Consider the following 21,318-nt stretch of genomic DNA (forward strand, 5'->3'; position numbering starts at 1 on the left):
TAAAGTGGATACTAATAAACAGTCTGTAATTCTATGTAAGAATTATATTTTTTAGAATAAATTGTTACTGAAACCACGAAAATTGTTAAAGACACCTGAAACCTAACAAATCATATGTAAGAATCATATTCCATCCGAACTAAAATTCGACCTAATTTTAATGAAATGTTTTTAAAATCAAAATAATTTTGATAATTATTCTCGTTCATTTCGACGGACTTGTGAGAAATATTATTTAAGTCACATTATGTAATGGTCATTGTGACTCAACATTTACTCCCTATAATAGAAGGATAATAAACGAGGCATAATATTTAATATTAAATTAATGTATAAATATTATGCCCCGTTTATTATGCATCTATCATTAAAATATCTATATTCTATTATCTGTATTTTTGCATATATATTATGCCGGGGGGGGCACAAGGTGCAGGCTAAAATACAGAGAAAATATTTAGGACATTTTAAGTTAAGCAGAAATAATTTTAATTAATAAATTAAAAACAAAAATCTTTGTAGCAAAGAATAATGCAAAATTATTTTCAGAAAATAATATTGCAAATACGATAATTTTTTTAAAAAAATAATTAAGAATAGCAATTTATCCTTCCTTCCCCAAAAATTATTACTATTATTATAAATATAATGACAGAATTCACACAAAGAACAAGAATTAAAATATCGATATCTTCAAAGAATGCAAATAATTCTTTAAAATATACATTACAAAACAAACAATATAATATCCTCCCCCCCCCCCTCTGACATAGTTGTAAAATTCGTCCCACTCTTCGATGCATAAATGAATTCACACGTGTCGACACAGAACAACGATTAAAATAGCATATTATATACACAATAAAATATAGAAATTTAGCATCCAAGCGCTGAAAAAACAAAAAGAAAATCTTTTCTTTCCAAACAAAAATCGGAAAACTCTATCCATTTTATCAACATCTTCTTGCCTTATTTCTTGTAAACAACACGTGTATGCATAGATAGGCGAACAGATACGGGAGCTATGTTTTCTCTCTCCCCTATTGCATTTTTCGCTGATAAGACAAAAATCCAATATTCGCAGAAACATAAAAAAAGAAAAAAAGAAACTCTTATCTAGAGTGTTTTCAAGCCAATCCTAAGAGGATATATTTACACATTGCGGATGTTCAATCAAGCCGTAAAGAATCGGCCCGAATTAGAATTTATGGATAGTCTTCAAAACAGATTTTAATTGGCTAGAATACCAAGACATTACTAAAAATATATAAGCATGTTTTACCACTATATATATTAAATTATTAATATAGCTTACTATATTTGCTCATTAAAATATATCAGCACCTTAGGCACTGAAATTTACGGAAGAAACAGTATATTTTTCAAAATTTTAACATATCACAACATTTATAAAATACAATTGTTATATAATAAATATATAAACTAGAAGAGTTGTATAGTATTAATTTATTTATTATTTATAATATATCAGTAATTTTATGTATATCAATATTTCATACAAAAAATATACACTTCAAGTATAAAAATTTTAATGACGAATATATTAACTTTATTTAATTGATAAAATCAACTAATATTAAACAAAAAAAAATGCTCGAAGATTCCATTACAGATACAAAAATATTGCAAGATTCATTTTTCAGAAAATACAAACATTTAAGCTTAATAAAAACTAGTTGCCTTTGGCGACCAGCTGGTGAATTGGGATTAATGTTGGCTAAAATTTTCAACTAAACATTTAATATAACTTGGTCCCTTAATAGCTTTTTCAATAAAATATTTTTGAGCTTCATATAACTCGTACTATTACAGAAACTTTAACCCATTTTGTTCATTTTATTAAACACATTGCTAATTTTCTGACAGCTTCCGTAAAATTTGAATAAATTACAGTGGTAGTGGCTTCAATTAACACGAAAATATACTTTGGTGAAATCAAACATGTTTTATTTAAGAAAATATGAGAACAGAATCATTCGACATTGAAGTCTTACGCACAACAGAGTATAATTTTCATAATTTAAGCAGTATTTCAAAGAATTATTCAATAAAAATTTCTTTGATTCATCATAAAATTCAGTTTATAGCTTTATTTTCAAAAGGATTTAAAGTAAGTAATAATATTTCATTTCTGACAATATGAAGTTTTATACAGTCTTTTGGTCTCAAGAAATCATATTATGCAACATATTCTCGAAACCCCAACTTTAAAATTTAAAAACTTCTAGATTCTACGATCAAATCTGATTAATTATGAATTTTAGTGTATTACAATTTTTTAAAAAATCAACATTTTCAGAATCCGCCAATTAAGAATCTTAGAGAAACTCCAGGCGCTTATTGGGACCATCTTGAAGCAAGATTCTGCAAGACGGTCGATGAAGTAATCTAAAACTGCAATATTCAAATTTCCAGAACTACTTCAGTTTTAGTCATAACAGAGTGCCTTTATACCTTTATTTTTAAATAAAACTATTCGATTTGGCGACCAGCTAGTTGTCTGAGAATACTGGTTGTATTTAATTTTGTTTAAATCGCGAAAATATAACTTCATGTCTATGATTCTGCTAAATCATCAGACATTAAAGTCATGTTATTTTAATTGTCTCCAACATATATTCTGCTTATTGTATATTTATATATGCTCTGTATATTACATTTCTATTACAGACAGTCTCGTGACATCATGGCGCTATTAAAACCGTAAATATCCGTCTCATTTATCTTCATAATTTCTCTATATTGTAACCTTATCTTTTTATGCGTCTCGGAAACTGCACAGATATTAAATAGCAACTTTATTCTTTAGCTTTTAGCAATCACTATCACTAATTAGTGAAAGCGGTTTGAACTTCAGGACAACAATAAAAAAATCTACAATTGAAAATCAAGCAAGAAAAAAAAAATGCTTTTTTTTTAAAAAAAAAAATTTAAAAATGTAACAAAAATCAGCACAACTATTAAATTAATATCATAAAAAGAAAATTTTTTAAATTTTGAAACGGTGTAAAATTTACTTTTTTGTAATAATATTTTCGAAAGTTATCGAGAGAAAATGCCAAAAAGTTTAAATAATTAAAATTTTAAAAAAAATTGCTCAGAAGTACACATTTCCAGCTAGATATGCATGTGCCAAATTTTGTAACTGTCAGTCAAACGCTTTGGTTTGTTTGACCGCCAACATTCACACACTTGCAGACACATATTCATGTTTATTAGTAGTATAGATTTATGTTAAAAATTGACCAACTTGAACACCTAGCTACTTTGAGATATTAAAGGATTTATTCATGTGTAAATTACTTTTGCTCAACAAACCAGATGTATACGAAATTAAAAAGACATTAAACATATTTAATTTGATTTATTGGGAAAATTTTGATAGGTACGATGCAATTTCGGTACCACGTACAAAACGCATTCCAAAAATTGTTGCTTGACTTAGTAAAACAATTCACAAATTGTTTGGAAGAAAAACTGTTATTTATATATGCATATTTTGCAACTATATGTTTATACAATATTTTTGAGAATACCTTTTTTTTTTTCCCCTGTATATAAAGGTCAACTACTATATTCGGCTCTATGAAATCTGCTTGGAAATGCAGTCGTTTGTTTGAACAAAATTTTCTTTTGCACATTAAAATGTCCTGAATGGAATGTAGCGAATTAAGCATTAACTAAAAATTAATATTATCGTCAAAGTTTTAATTTCAGGAAAAAGAAAGAAACTTTCATTCATTACCAAACAGTTTTAAGGTATCTTTTTCACTGCACCAAGGAACTAAAAATTTGAAGAAAGAAAGAGTGAGGGATTGTTCTGTTTATTAAATATATCAAAATTACGAAAAACATAAGGAAATTTTAATGATCTTATTTAACGTCTATATAAAACATTTCAAAATTCAGAACAGAAAATAATAATAAAAATTATTTTAAATGAAACGAATTTAAAATAGCGATGTCATTATCAAAAATAATAGTATTGGAAGCTCTCATTAAACATTATCAAAATAATTTAACATTTTAAACACTTTTTCTACATGTATATATTTTTCATTATACTAAAAATGTCTCATAAAATAAAAAAAAAATTAAAGTATCTTCAATTTTTTTAATTTAAATCTTTATTAATTATTTGATGTCTGTTGTATTCATACTTAACGTGTTCAAACTTAAGTGTTTTTAATAGAAATTCTAATTGTATTAGAAACATTTAAGTATTAAGCAATTCCATACGTTTTCTCTGTTATAAATACGTAAATCCCAATATAACGAAAATAATTTTATCATAAGAATTAAACTTTTATAGAAAGCAAATCAATAGAATCATAGAAAAATAATCAATGAAAGCATTAAAATCAAACAAACACTTTAGATATATGTTTAACACTAATAACTTAACAATTAAAAATGATTCCTCTTTGTATTCAACATCATTTTTATCTTACTTATCTTTATTTTCATTAATATTTAAAATGACAAAAGTAAACAATTATAAAATTAGCTTGTTTTACTATAAAAGAAGAACTTAATATCTCCGAAAGAAAAGTAATAAATCATCACAAAACATTTTTTTTTTTTTTTTTTTTTTACGGTCACGTTACGCAAGGATGTACATTTTCACAAACAATTCTATTGTTTCCCGAGGAAATTCGTACCAAGAGCAGATAAGCAAACAGAAGAAAAAAAGAAAGAAAAAAAAGTCACACGGAATATCAAGTAATACAAAAGAAAATGTAGTCATTCCATTCTTTTGCAGTTTTCTTACAATGCAGCACAAATTATTTGTTAAGGCATCCATTTTCTGCAACACTTCTTTTAGGGCAAACTATTCTTTAAATTCATGAAATATTGTTATAATATTTTTATGCATATAAAAAGAGGGTAAATATCAGCTAATAAAGTACAACGCATGTCCGTCATCTGGTCCTCGATGGAGTGCCAAACGACGGACAGATGCAAGGACAGTTTTTTTATTTTAATTAATTAAAGAAATTAAATTTAATTTCATGTGACCCCACTAGCGGTGTTCATAAATATACTGAACAGGACAAATCCAAAACTGTTACAATAATAACTCTTAAGACTAGCACAATTTGAATTTAAAAAATATTTTAGAAATCAAATATCAGTTATGAATATCACCTTTTGCATAAAAGATTCAATTGAAATTAAACAGAATCAATATTCCTAGCAAACATGAGGTCAACAATGGCCAGGTATTATTTAATAAAAACTATAATGCAAAGAACATTTATCGTTGTTAAAAAAAGAATTTATAAATATTTAGAATAGAGTAAATTCACACTAATATGATGCATATCAAATGCACCGTGCTAATATAATTTAATAATTCGTATTAATAAAGAAATCAGATCATTATTAGAAACTAATAAATTCTGTTTAAATTGATCAAAATCTCTAGGTTTCGTATATTTTTGTATCAAATAATATTTCCAGGGATTTAGGTTATATATATATAATACAATTTTTAAAATTTGAGGTAACTTAATATCAAATATTCTATATGAGAGGAAATTGATTTGATCGATAAACAATGAATCTAAAATTTTAAATTCGTTAAAAGCGTAAATCATCGTCTTATAATGTTCTTGGCTAAAAACAAGCGGCCGAGAAAACAAAATTAACTTTTTAATATTTACCTCGTTTTACATTTATTTTTAATCAAAACCCCGTTCTTTTGAAAAGTGACTTTTTTTTTTTTTTTTTTTTTTAAATCTACTTATTCAAAATACAAATGGAAACGATGAATAAATTCCATTAGAAAAATAAGAAAAGAAGAGGGGGGGGGACCAACAAATGAATAAAAACGTCTGCGAAAATTTTATAAAATTGCAATGGATAAATTTAAAAAAACAAAAACAATTTCATTTAATATCTGATACAAGAATATTAAAAGATAGCGTATAAAGCACACCATTAATAAAATTTAATATTTTTCCAATTCCAATGACATTAGGAAATTAAAACCAATGATAAAAGAACATTAATTTTATTCGTAATATTAAAACATTGTTCATTATAAAGAAGAAGAAAAAAACAGCTTCATAAAACTACAATGAATCTATTTTTTATTTAAGAATTTAAAAAAAAAAATGAAGTATTTTGAGAAAATCATTCAATGAATTTAATCTTTTATTTGCTTATGATGTTTTTCATCACATAAATTATAAGATAAAGACAAAAGAGAAGAACTTTTTTCAGTGGGATAGCTGCAAAAATAGCATCAGTAAATACGATGGAAAAAATTCATAAGCTTAATTATATCTTACAATATCTAGATAAAATTTGGTATTCCATTTATTTCTGGTATTTATACCTCTTACACAATAAATAATTTTAGTTATCTTTCCATGTGATTCCACAACATTAAAATATCATTAATCAATCTGCAGAACTAATGGTGGTCTAATATAATTTCAAAATCGTTTGGTGACATGGAAAATTCCAGTTTCTTTTTCTTTAAAACGCTAATTTTTTAAAAATTGAAAAATTACGAACAGACGAAAAAAATTAAATATCGGAAGTAATATCACTTCATTTACTTAATGTCTTTTAGGGAAAATGGCACAAATTATTGAAAGAATGAATATGAATGTTTGTCCTAAGAGCCGATTTCACATAATCTTATACATTAATTCTTTGAGATTACAGCAAGAATACTGTCAACTTTTTGAAATGTAGAAGTTAATTAGATATTAACCGAAATTTTGCCGTTTTTCTGTAGCAAATTATTTTACAAGAAATATTTTAATATCAACATTCAAAATTTTATCTTTTTAGTGATAATAAATTCTTTTATGTGCAATTTTTTCACCAATTGTTATTAATTGTTTTAATATTAATATAGGCGATTTTGAAATACAATAACAATAAAACTGATTATCAGCTTTATCTGTCGTTTCTACTTCATATCTTTTAAAAATGTTTTATTGATTTAAAGTAGCAAGTGAATGGTGCCAAGAAGAACTGATATTCTCTCCATCTTCAAGCGATTACAAGTAATCAAAATACAAGGGCAGTCAATCAAGTGGTGAAATGTAATAAAAGATATGTGTATTATAATAATTTATACGACAAAATTAGTTTTTACGTTAAACATATTACATAAAAACTTTTTTTTTCTTTTTTAATTCCGTGCAACGCCGGGCATATCAACTAGTGCGTTAAAAATTGTTTCGAAGACCTAAAAGTTAATAACTTATAAATAGTGAAAACTTAATAAGGTCTCCCAAAAATAAAGTGCCTCAAACAAATAAAAAAAACGATAATAAAATTATATTTCGTTATATACTTAAGGTGTCCAAAGTGAATGGCAAGAAAAAGAGTCTCATTTATTGAATACACAAAAGTATGTAAATAAGTTAATGACAACTCAAGAATTTGAGAATGTTTATTATGCTTTATTAAAGTTTAATTATTACAAAATTAATTCGAAATTCATCCCTCACACTTTAAATAGAAACTGAATTATCGCATAACCTTTAAAAGATAATAATAATAAAATGCGGAATTATTAAACGGGACGATAATGATATATAAGATCATGAGTTCAAAAACGGCAAAACCGAAAAAGTTTAGGTAACTTTGAAAATTGTTCGTGACAGAACATAAACTGTTCTTGGAATCAGCTTTATCTTTTAATATGACAATGACCCCAATCGCATGTCATGGATTGTCAAGTTATTGCAGCCATACAAAAGACAACAGCGACTTCATTCACCTGCAGTTTCCTGACTACACAGACCATTTGTGAAAGGAACAAGTCGTCTGCTCAAAAGTAACGACATGATGAGTAAAGAGAAGTGCGAGATTATACAAAATATCTAAACCACGTTTAAACAAATAAATATCTATCAAATTCTATGATAGAACTTCTATAAAAAAGCTAGAAATTCCAAAAATTGGTAACTTATGTTAAAAATGTATTGGTATGGTATTCATTATTTTAAACGCATGCAAATAAGACACTTTTATTTAGAATAAAGTCAGCCTCAATTTAAAAAAATATTTATTTCAGTATTTTAATTAAATTTATATAAAACTGTACAGCAGAAGTAAATAATAATTTTTGCCGATTTTAAAATTTCTATGCCATTTGCGTTATCCTGACTAGTATAAAAGTGTTAATAGTTAGCTGTAGGTAGAAAAAAAAAAAAAAAAAAACATTATCAAATACAAAAAGAGAGAGAGAGAGATACACTGAGTACTCGAGTCCCGCTTGTCTCTTTTATTAATTTTTTTTCCTCGAATGTACAGAAGTATGTACTATGTTGATTGTTTTTAGATTTTTATTCAAACATAACTTTTCTACATTATGTAAAGATGATTTCTTCATAAGAAAAATTTGATACAGACTCGTGAATTTGACGTTAAAACCTGAAACCAAATTTCACATCTCTTACTACTTTAATTTCCGAATTAACATGCTTAGATACACACAGACACAATTATTGAAGAGGAGGAGGGAAGGAGGGGATTTGTTAAACCGTGAAAATCCAATTTGAATGCATTTACTAATATATACTTTAAGAAGCTGTATTCATTCACATAACCTACATTTATACCCTAAATCAGTGCTGCAGCCTTTCAACTAAAAATAAGACCATATAGAAAAATATTGGGGTAGTAAAAATTTAGAAACTCTTTTTTGACTTCTCGAAATTTATAAGTAAAATTTGCCGAAAAATATCATTTTTAATTTTTTTAAAAATTCAAATTTATCTACAATAATTATCATAATTTTTTATCAATAATTATTTTTTCGCTTTTCTTTTATCAGTTATTTTATATTTCATCTCAGGAAAAAGTTTTCCGTATTGGAAAATCGTATAGAATACAATTTCTTACATCATCGGCAACACTTTTCTTATTTACAGTTTAGACCTCTTTGGAAAATGCGTATCTAAATTGTCATAAACATATATATTATATAATAAATAATTATTATATAAATATAATAATTGCCATTGAATAAATTCATCATAACGCAAAATTATGTACTTTTTCCATGAGGAGTATACTCGTCAAAAACAGTTAACTAGTTAAGTCTCAGAAAAACCAGCATATTGTAAATACGCATACTCAACTGAAGAAATTAAAGGAAATCATAATATTCAGAGAAAAGGGGAAATTTCCACATTTTTTTTCTCCTCCCTCCCCCTTGTCGGCTGAAAGCATCATAATATTGGATTGTTGACGTATTTAATGTTACACGCCAAAAACAAAAAAGATATAGGTGTTAAATGTATTAATTAGAGAACGTTTGAATGCTGCTCCAGTTCAACAATCCTTATATATGAGTCGCGCATGATTAGAAAACATTTTTTAAATTACATTTCCGATTCCATATTATGACTTTAAAATAAATCGACATATTTACATGTATATGAATAAATAAATGAAATAAGAAAAATTATTTTCTATTAAATATTTACTACTGATAGTCAGGTTATTTTTGCAATTTCAAAGAAACGGGACCATGATTTTTTAAAATAAAAGAGAAACATTAAATTTAATCACAAAAGGGAAGGAGATTTAGCTTATCAAGGAAGCAAAAATTTAATTTGTTAGAAACTTCATTCTAAAATTATTACAGATCAGTTTTATCTTCATATCTTCATCATTCGCTAAAATAATACACATTTGTAGATTCCTGAATTAGTCTTTAAAGCATTAACGACGTACAAAGGAATAAAAGGAAATAAACACAAAATGAAAAATAAATTAATCAAATATCAAATAAACTTAAAATTTCAGAACTGAATATTAAATCTTCTAACAAAACACTTTTCTCGTACTATTTCGAATACGTGTTTTTCTTGGGTGGGAGACAAGGAGAAAAAAAAATGCAAAATAATAAATAATAATAATAATAATAAAATTACAAATTGATGATCAACAAAACCACAGACCGCTTAGAAGCTATATCGGACTAATCGCAAATTTATACGGATATGTATAGATAATATAAATAGAAATATTATATTTATAGAAAATATAATTTTTAGATACACAGTCATAATTTCATTTATCGCATAAATATAAAATAATTTTTTAATACTTCTTAGTTCTTTTAGAATTTGATAATAAATTATATTGGACCATTTTCTTTTTTTCTTGGCTGTTCTAAAATAATACCTTTGGTTTAGATTACCTTTAAAATAATGAACATTTTTGCGACCCTCGAAATATTCCGGGTGGCCAATGTTTTTAAAAATTCACAAGGACAATTTCTTCTGCAATGTCATTATAAAACGGGATACTTCAATTACAATGAATCTTAAACTTGTTACAAAATTCGTTCCCAATAATTATCGTTTACCAACATGAATGTGTTACGAAATTCTTAACACTATTATGCATTATTAATTAATTATTATTCTTTTTCAATATTGTTATGCATTTTGCTAAGTTTTAATTTGTAAAACGTTTCGTTTGAAAGTTATCAGATATCTGTTCTGGTTCACGATTTCATATCGTGATTACATGATGTAGAGATAATGCCAGCTAACGATCAATTCTTCAAACTTACATTTCAATGTGAGACTATTTGGTCCTCCGACGGTAGGGCTAACGTGCATTTTAAGCCCATATACATGGCGACTTAGGTTGAAACTGAGTCTCGAACTCGCGATCCCCCTATATTGAAGCTGAGACTCTACCACTAGACAGTGTTACCGTAACACATTGAGTATTGCATAAAAATATCTAAAACATACGCCAGGGACAACATATTTATAAATAATTCGTCCATTATTTAAATTATTATAACTACAGATCATACTGCACTTTAGGAAACGATATTAAAGCGTGAAAACGAGAAAACTCGTGAGCGACCTTTAACAGATGGAGCATGAAACACGAGAAAACTCGTGAGTAGTTGATAAAAATAAAATTCATTTATTTCTCCTCCGAACTAGTTAAACATAACATATATCTCCTACATAACTAGTTAAAATTTCATTCTTAGCTTGTAATTGTGCAATGAAAGTATAACATTCAAGTGTAAACACACACACTGTGAGAGAGAGAGAGAAATGTATGTTAATTAATTCAACAGTGACATTTATTTAAATACATTAAATTTAAAATCATTAATAAGATGGCTTGCAAAACAATTAAATGCGAGTATAACAAAAAAAAATAACAGCAAAAAATCTTTAAATAGTTTTATAGTGCAAATAAAATAACAGCGACAAAATAACAATTTTCAGAAACAAATCCATAAAAAGAAGAAAGCTGCATGTCAATAAATAATAAAGCTAACTGCTTTGAAAATACCGTTAAAGACGACAAATAAAGCGACAGTACCCGCTTCAAAGCAGTTCTCAGTCTGGATATTTTTGATTTCCATGCTGTCAAAATTTTATTTCTTTCACAGGTTTCTCCAGTAACCAGCATTTTATTGCCGACTATAAGAATAATACTGGTCTACAATTATTATTTTTTTTCTATCTTTATGAGGAGAAAGTGTACAACCACCTCAGCAATAAAGAAAACAATGCTAACAAATTTTAAGCATATATATAACTTTATAACGAGTTTCTATTCCTTCCATATCCGATTTCTGAAGGAAAGTTTTAGTTATTACAACAAAAATGTAAGTTAAAAAAAAGTTATTTTTATTGGCTTTACTGATCTTATCAATCAAGTATTTTCGGCTGGGTAAAGAATCAATGAAAAACACATTCAAGCGCAGTTAAAAAAATAAAATAGTTTTCCCCCTTCTTTTCTTTTGCATTAAGTTTAATCCCAAGATTAATTAATTTCTGTTTAAAAATGAGCGGAAATAAATAATTTATCTTAGGGAATACTTAGAAAATAAAGAGGGGAAACACAATTAGTTATGCAAATATTCCATTAAAACACAGATACAGGTCCTCCCCCCCCTCATCTGCTTACACTGGCATCACTTTCATTATATATAACACTTGGCATCAGGCTTTCATTATATAATTTTTTTTCTATTTATATAAAGAATATTAAAAATCATTACACCTCAAAAAATGATAAATAAAATATGTTATATAATTTTGATTAATTAATTTTCGAGGATTCCAAGCAAGTATAAAACTCATTACAAGAAACTCATATAAAACGTTCTTTTATTAAATCCTTTAAAACAGTTGTTAAAAATACAGTAAAGCTTTTATTTTTAATCAAGATTTTTTTTATTACAATCTTCTTTGTTACAATCTAGTTTATTATTTCCAGTCAAGGGAAAAAAATATCACCATTACCAGCAATACAGTAATATAATATTATTTTTTAAATATTAAGTAATATTACGTGCTAGCAAGTATTTTAATCATCGTCATCGATTGGTAAACATGCGAAGTACCTATAAAAACGACAATGGTTTTGGATTTAACCAATTTACTATTACTTAATTGTTATCATTTTGAAAGTTTTCCATTTAGTATTATTGAGTTATTCAGTGTATAAAGACCCCAATCATGGAACGCCCCAAATTACATTTTGGACATTCATTACTTTTTTTTGTTTGATTTGAAGAAATCTGCTGTCGAAGCCCATCGGACACTTTTAGAAACGTATGGTGATGCTGCTCCGTCATATCCCAATTGTCGGTTTTGGTTTCAACGATTTAAAAGTGGTGATTTCGATGTCAATGACAAAGAACGACCTGGAGGACCAAAAAATTCGAAGACAATCCACTGCAAGACTTATTGGAACGAAAAAGGGGGAAAGGTTGTAGAAAATGATGGAAAATATTATGATTAATATATATTGTACTAATTTTTCTCAATAAATGCCTTTTTAAAGTGAAAAATGATCAAAACACATGCAACCTAATATAATATTTTTTATAATGCTGAATTTTTTTTCATTTCATTCATTGGTTTTTAGCAACACATGATAAGATCATTTTAAACAATCTGGTGATTAAATTGTTGATTTACAATTTGTAAGCATTTATTATCAACAAACTGAATGATTGTAAAATAAATATATACGCGTGTGTATGTATATATACCGTATGCTCAAATGAAGTGCGCATAGCGTAACAACCAATCAAAAGTCATGTTCGACCAATAAGCTACGCAACTGTAGATCTGCAAAATAAGTAAATGTTGCTTTTGAAGCAAATGATTAAAATACGAGTAACACAACTATGATTTACACAACCTGCAATGAAAATCACTGCTACTCGCATCAAACACATCAACGGAATTTCATACGTCATTTAGTCTTGGTATTTTAGTCAAATAAAGCATTAAACGCACATGACATTTCATTCCAGGTCCATGACCATTAAGATATTGCCACTTTTGGAAGCTTAATTGATAAATGAGATTTATTTTGAGCAATACGCAAGCAAAAGAATAGAGTATTAATACTTTCACAGTTAGACAAATAATTATTTCACATATTTTTCATCTCGACAACATTACGGAATTCCAGAATTTCTGAAATAGGACGTCATCTACTAGAGTTTTGTAAGGATTTCTTATAAAGAGCTTGAATCTGTCGTCTTGCGATGAACTCTTCATGAAATTTATAGAAAATGGATTCAGAGAATTCTCAATTACGCACTCTCAGCCGAATATGTCAGTGACATAATGACTGTAATAAATGAAGATAGCTACATTTAGCTCTTCCTGGTTAAAATAGAGCATAGACGATTAGATTGCCTTCGAATCACTTCACAAGTAAATTCCTGAGTATCACAAATTGTAGCTTGACGTCACCAGATGTTGAAACGGGTTCAATTCGTCCTCAAAAATGATTTCCAATTTATCGTCTACACGCGTTATTGCAGTTCATACATTAAATTAATATATCCACCATGAGAATATTTTGAAACGCATGTCCATATTATTTTTGAAATTTCAATGAGTAAACAATGGTTCAATCAACAGATGAACTCAAATAAGCAGATTTAATCCTTAAATACATACTGTTACCAATTGTCTACATCCAGTTCCACTTAATTTTATTCAAAACCTGGTTGTGTCGGACTCCAAACGCACATTCATAACCATAGACAATAAATTATATGTGAATGAAAAAAGTTGGCATTACTTTTGGCAGGTAAGTTATATCGGTGTTTTTTTTTTTTTTTTTTTTTTTTTTTTTAAACGTTTGAATGTGGAGGGTAATGAAATTCGGTATGTTACATGAAGAGATAGTTTCTATTGTCGAGTTCCCTATAAAGGAGTGACCCATCTAATTATTAAAAATCACTTTTCATCTGTTGTCAGGTAAGCTATCAATATCTGATGTTGTATTTGAAAATTATATTAGATACAATCTAAATTTTTTGGAAATACTATATTTTGCCAAAAGTCTACATACATTTTTTTTCTAAATAAATATACCATAATATTATCTGGATTTTTTAATTTAATTTTTACTTAACTTATGACTATTTTCCTATAATAAACGATTTTTTTTAAATTCAAAACAAATAATCGTGCATTTAAGGGTTAAGGACTTCGCTTAAAGATCTTTGTAATAACATATTATTTAGGTTCAATAAGTAGACATTCAGTCTTTACAAATAAGCGTAAATCAGTAATGCCCTTTTACAAATCTACAATTACAATCTGCTTAATTACTTTATTCCAAAATGTTTCTTTTGCAATACAATATAACAATTGGGGCGTTCTCTATTTAAATAAATCATTTACAAAAGTAAATTATATATATATATATATATATATATATATTGCTTATAGTGCCCTTTACATTACCAATATCTAGCAAAACAAGTTAATCGAACTGATATCTCGCGGTTACCAATCGGGCAAATGTTGGTCTTTCACACAAAAACAATAAAAAAAATTTCCATTACCTTCATTGCTCGTCTACCAGAATTTGGTACTCATTTCCCAGCAGTCAATACTACGTTGGCGGTATTTAATTTTACACGTTCAAAGATAGGTCAATCGACTTGAGTTGTTGATACTGGTATTCGATAACTAATTCAATCGAAACAGCTCCTGTAGCGTCGTAGTTGTTAGTTAAATGTAACTGGAAATGACATTAAACTTATAACTCAGACCGTTGACATACACTCTGTTACGTTGTTGCGTCTTTCCTTCTCCAGCAAAATGTATAATAAATTCCAAAACTAAATTGGCACACTTGAATTGGATCAAGCATGTGTCCAAACTAATTCTACTGTTCTAAACACTCGCTTTTACAGCCAAGTGTCCCGACAATGAACGCATTAAAATGTGCAGTCTATTTCCAGAATGACTTAGAATTTTAAAATAAAGTATAACTGAAATAGCTAACATTTTTTTTTAAAAAATGCATCGTAGAACATTCAAAGTTGAAGATCATTACAATATTCTCAAAAAACTCATTAATATAACCATCATCTTTCAAAATCATTAAAAAATTTAATTGATAACATAAACATAACTCACACGTAGTAAAATTATGAAATAATTCAACTGTGTGGCAGAAGATTATTTTTTTAGCCATCTTCGTACCTTTGAAATTCAATTAAGTAGGATTCTATATCTGTTAGCATCCCAAGAAAATTTTGACATCTGTGCGGAAATTCATCTATTGCAGAACCTCAATTATTATTAGTTAAATAAATAAAAGAATTTGATAATCTTTTTATGCTTTCAAATAAGCAAAAACAACATATATATCGGTTTACTACTCAATTTATAAGCCAAAAAATTCGCAAATCCCTCGTCAAAAATGTATTTCCATCACCAAGAAAAACAACCTCGACATATGATTAAATGACAATGCTTTATATAATTTATATATTACGGCATTATAATAGTTAAAAGTTCAAAATGAAGTTTTATTGCCAAGTTCCTTTATATATTTTCAAACTTTAAACATATATGCACAATAAAATTAATAGCACCTTTTATTTTAATGAAATGCGCAATCAAACGGTTACGAATTTTTCTTTCAGAATTAATTAATGTTAATAAATAATTTTTTTAAATGATTAACAGAAAGCCAGGAGAAAAATTCCTCTAAAAAATAACATAGTATGGGGAAAATAATCAGCCCTTATTGGCTTTAATTCCATTTTAATGAATTCTGTATTATACGCTCAAAAATATCAACCAGTTTATGCTCGAAGTTTAAGAGCTTTATTGCTGTACACGTGTTTGACATTTGATGACATCGCACATATTAATAAACACCATGTATGTCCCCAATCAAGAGAAAGATTATAAATACGCACTATCATTTTTGCACTGCTGAGTTAACGAAGTAAAAAATACGCAAATAAAGCTGGGAAATCTGGATACAACTATGCAATAAGAAATATTACTGAATTAAATTAACCAGAAATTATTAAATTAAAAACTATTAATATGACGATCAAACATCTAATAACCGAACTTATTCGGTATTTGTTAATCAAATTGTACTTGAAACGGTTCTAGCTTACAAATTTTATGTACTTAGAAAAGTTAACCCAATACTGATTGATTCCTAATTGTATAAAAATATAAATATGACTTAGATAAATACAAGTCATAGCTGCCGAGCAAGCGCGCACTTTGTATAATTTAAATTTAGACAATTTTCGAATTTACCAGGAATGAATGTAAAAGGAAAAATTTTTATTTGGTTATGGACTATTTTAAAATTCATTTCATAAATGAGCAAGACTGAAAAGATGTAAAACGTTAAAAAAAAAAAAAAAAAAAAAAAAAAAAAAAAAAACTTGACAATAAGCATATCTTTACTTATAAATTTAAGACTCTACTTATTTATTTAAAAAATAGAAACACCCTTCCCTCTTTATTTTCAGAATAACTCCAAAAAAGGAAGATTATATAATTTTCATGAAAGAAAAATTTAACGTTACTGAAATAATTCTCAGCAAATTCTTTAACATAAAAAAAAAAATTCTTAAGTTTGATTCAGCAGAAGATAAAACGGACATAAATTCTTTAACGATAATACCATTTATCTTTCGCTTGAAAAAATTGCGGAAATAGTACTCAATAGCCAAAACACGTGACAGTATAAGAATAAGAATTTTTATATTTGCCATTACAGAAACAGTTAATAGTTATTTTATTTTCTCGTTTAATTTTTCAAAACGATTTCACAATAAAGCAATTTTACTTTATAAAATATTACATACTAAAGCGGCGAATTATTATATTAATATCGCAGATTTATAAATCATCTTCAAAATCTGGAATCTAAGTTTGTGAAAAAATCCAAAAACAGAGTATCTTCTGAATATTAAGTTGGAAATTTAATCAAGCATACTCAATAGTTCCAATTCATGATCACGTGACATACGTCAAATAAAAGACGCAAATGTTGAAATCTGTTGTACATTTTATTAAAGGGGAAAAAAAAAAAAAAAAAAAAAAAAAGAAGAAGAAGATTCCGTAACTATAAAAGACAGTTTGCCGCGAAGGACTCCAATGTCACGTGAATTGAATTCTATATGGTTACATATACATTTGAAATAATTTCATGCTACGTTAACTTTTTCCAGCCAGAATAGTAAGTCGTACTATGTATAAAATGTATGGAAGAATGATACGGTTTTATTTTTAACTAATAAGGACAAACTATTCAACAACAAAAAATATTTACTAATTTCAAGAAAAAATGAAAAGTGTACGTAAATTTGCATGGATTCACCAAACAAATTCAATCCATCAAAAATTCGTTACCTGAAATATTTGCACACGACACACACAAACAGAAGACATACCTTTTCTTCTCAACTACACAACTGTTGTTCTACTTTCGGTAGATGCCCGACTTCAAACAATCTGTTCTATTTTAGAAATCTTTTTCTATCACAGAACTTTAAAAATGATACGCATTATGTGGCCATGTCAACACACGCACATCGACACACTTCCACCAGGAGGTTTTTCTTACAGTCCTTTGTGAGCAGTATAACACAGTTTTCTTTTCCGTTGTCGACAACGCCATCCCTTTGATTCAGAAACATCCCCTGCCTTGGCCTCTGGTGGGAATTGAGGGCACATCCCCAAAGAGGGCCTCCTCCCAGTAATTCAGGACATATCCCCTTGACGACCGGGCATGTTACCCATGAATGCACCAAAGACAATGGCAGCGTCTTCCTATTTTTTCTCACCGTTTTCGTTTTTTCTCACCGTTTCCTTTTGAATCATAACACGGAAGCTGCAAAAGTAGTTACACTTCCAATACCCCCCCCCCCACACACACACTTATATACTTCAAACAAATATCCAAAAAAGGTATAAATTCCTTACAAGGATATACATTTCATTGGGGTTGATATTTTACAACGCAATTAAACACTTGATCGACGACAATATAATTTTCTTTATCACAATTCTGAAATAATAATTTCCAGCCAATTTTATGCTACATCGATCTTAGAATTTAGAGTTAGCTTCAGGAAATGTTCATTAGGTCTTTATGGTCACTTCCGTTCATTACGAAAAATAAACAAACAAAAAACATATGGGCATAACATGAAATCTTTTTGAAGTATTTCCCATATATGATTGCAAGAGAATATGAATTTTAATAAAGCTATAATCAAATTAATTGTAATTTCTTTAGGGTCACAGCAAGTTAGAAATATTTAGATAGGAAAGCGCAAAAAATCTCAAATATCTCAGCGTTTAAATTCTAAGAAACAACCTCGACAATCGATGTATTAATAAAAAGAAATCTATACATGAAATAAGGTTATTTTCTTTACATTTTTAATTAGAAAATTCTATGTTTTTTTATTCATTCGTACGTTGAACTCCAATTACAATACGAACTAGACTGATCTAGACGAACTAGTAGGTTGATTCAAACTTGACTAGTAGGCCACACAAACCGAATTATTGAAAAATGAAGTTCTTAATCTTGGATTATACAATATAAATTTTTGATGTTTAATTAAATTTGCTATAAATGTCTCAAAATCTTCAAAATTAAAATACACCTAAATGAATAGAATAAATGGTAGATGACTTTTACCATGGTTCATGCCAATTCAAATGAATTTAAAACACTCTTTGAAAATGTTTAAATGCAACTAAAAGAACTTTGATATATCCCAGAAAACATATTCGAAGACCACTAAAGGAAAAAAATTTGGAAGTTCTTTTGCATATTTAGTTAATCTAAAACTTTTACAATAAACAAATAACGGGAGTTGCACTTATTTATTAGACCGAGCACAAGCAATTATTACCAGAGGTCAAACAAAAGAAAATCGAAAGCATATCGACATTGAGTGGAGGAAGAAAGGGGAAGGAATCTGTCATTCCTTTCATCTTCTCTTTGTTTGGAAAAAAATGCAATGGAAATTACATTCTTTATTTTGTTACTTTATTAATAAAAGTTACAATATCATTTCCAATCTAAAATGAGATTTGAATCTGAAGTCTTTTAAACTACATAAAAACGATTAGCAACAACAAAGTTATAAAGACCTAATTTTTTTTTTTTTTCGCTTGCCATTTTGATAAAGAGGATTGAACTTTAAAAAAAATGAAAACAAAAGTGATTGAATAATTATTACAATTCTATTATACTCTGCATAGTTTCAGTTCTAATATTATTTGTTTCTTTCTAATCTTTGTAGTAACATATATTAGAGATGTAAAATTCCCGCGTTTTATTGCTTAGAATATAAAGCCATTGCAAGAGATTTATAACTGCAATATACTCTTTTGAATTGATAATAAAGGATTCATATTTATAATTTTAAACTGAGAAGTTCAAATAATTTTTTAAGATATCAGTTGGCACATGTTTATTATCAAATTATCTTTTCCAAACATTAAAAACAATTTTAACCAGCCTCAACCACTGATAAGATAGTTTAGCACCACTTCTCAAGTAAAAATTACTAGAACATTTAATTTACATTTACACAATACAAGAACAATATAACAAAATATAGCAACAATTTTTTTATAATAGTTTTCTAATAAGGCATATTCTCTGCTTTCAGAGAAAGCTGAAATTCTTAAAAATGTATTTTAGCAGTCTTAAAGAGTTTCATTAGTAGTAATCCTAATTTTAGAAAATGCAAGTAACAATATTTGAAGAGAACTTGAACAACTTGAAGAGAACTTGATTGAAAACTTAGATACACAAATAAAGTGATGGAAATTTGAAAATGTAATATCAAAAGGTTTGACAGCTATTTCTAAAATTAATAATTATCTAAAAGAATAGAAATACTTATAAAAAAAGTAATATAAATAAATTGTTCTATTTTTTAAATGGATTTTTTCTCATGCTAAATTGTAATAAAACGTATAGCAATAAAACTTTATATGAAAATAAAAATATGATTTCATAGAAGAATCTGGCAACAGTACTAAGAAATGCTTGTAATTTTCCACTTTGTCACATATCAGACTTGTTTAAAAAATTTCTTAAATTAATAAGAGCACCTTTTGAATATTATACTTTTTATAGTATTTTTATAAGGTTTTATTATTATTATTACTATGATGGTCTTTCGAATTTATTTTGTTAAGATAACAAAAGCACTTACTGTTAATGATTTCATGACCCCGAAATTAATTTAAGTAACTACAATACTAGCAATATAGATTTAAATAAAGATAAATACTTGACCAAATATTCATGAAATCAATTGTATTATTACTAAAAATAATATTCGTATGCTTGATTTTAAAAATGAAGGTAATATTATTATTACTCAAAAGAACAATAATTAAATATAGGCATATATACATGTTATATTCAAAATGTAAGTTCACAAATACTTAATCCTGATAAAAAATTTGATTATAAAAATTTAAATAAAATATTTTCTTCAAACTTTTCAATAAAAATTTAAAATGACAGAAAATACAAGAAATATAAGGATATTAATCAGGTATAAATTTTGATAATGACCCATTTTTATAAGATATCTGCTTATTATAAATTGAAAAAAAAAAAAAAAAAAACTCCTTAAGAATCATATCCATGCACTGCATAATAACATTTTTTTTTAGTTTGTCAGCGAAAGAGCTTATTTGTATAATTCAAAGCTTCTTTTAAGAATAGTAAACAAATGCATTTTCCATTATCATGCAAATTTCATTTTATATTAAAACACTGTATCTAAATTCATTGATATGTAAAATATTTAAAAAAAAGAATTAATGTTTAAAAATAATAAACTTAATTTATGAAGAATTATCTCATAAAGAAACAAATTTATCATTTAATAATGGTTTTATTATCAAATATTTGAATATAAGTAGTTGTTTAAGAGAAATTCTGAATACATATAAAAAAAATAGAGTGAAAAATATTTTAGCAATCTTTATC

General features: G+C 27.1%; 1 protein-coding gene across 2 annotated transcripts in view; it reads right to left on the reverse strand.

Annotated features, from left to right (window-relative positions):
- LOC129955414 (insulin-like peptide receptor) overlaps positions 1-21,318 on the reverse strand; it is a 134,054-nt gene that overhangs the window by 107,480 nt on the left and 5,256 nt on the right. The window contains exon 1 of one of the 2 annotated variants that reach the window (XM_056068223.1): positions 17,738-17,946. The exons of the other annotated variant lie outside the window; for it this stretch is intronic. The gene's annotated coding sequence lies outside the window, so the exon portion shown is untranslated. Of the gene's footprint in view, positions 1-17,737; positions 17,947-21,318 lie in introns of those variants that run through there. 2 annotated transcript variants of the gene reach the window in all.

Source organism: Argiope bruennichi, chromosome 2, assembly GCF_947563725.1.
Source record: "Argiope bruennichi chromosome 2, qqArgBrue1.1, whole genome shotgun sequence".
Taxonomy (NCBI): Eukaryota; Metazoa; Arthropoda; class Arachnida; order Araneae; family Araneidae; genus Argiope; species Argiope bruennichi.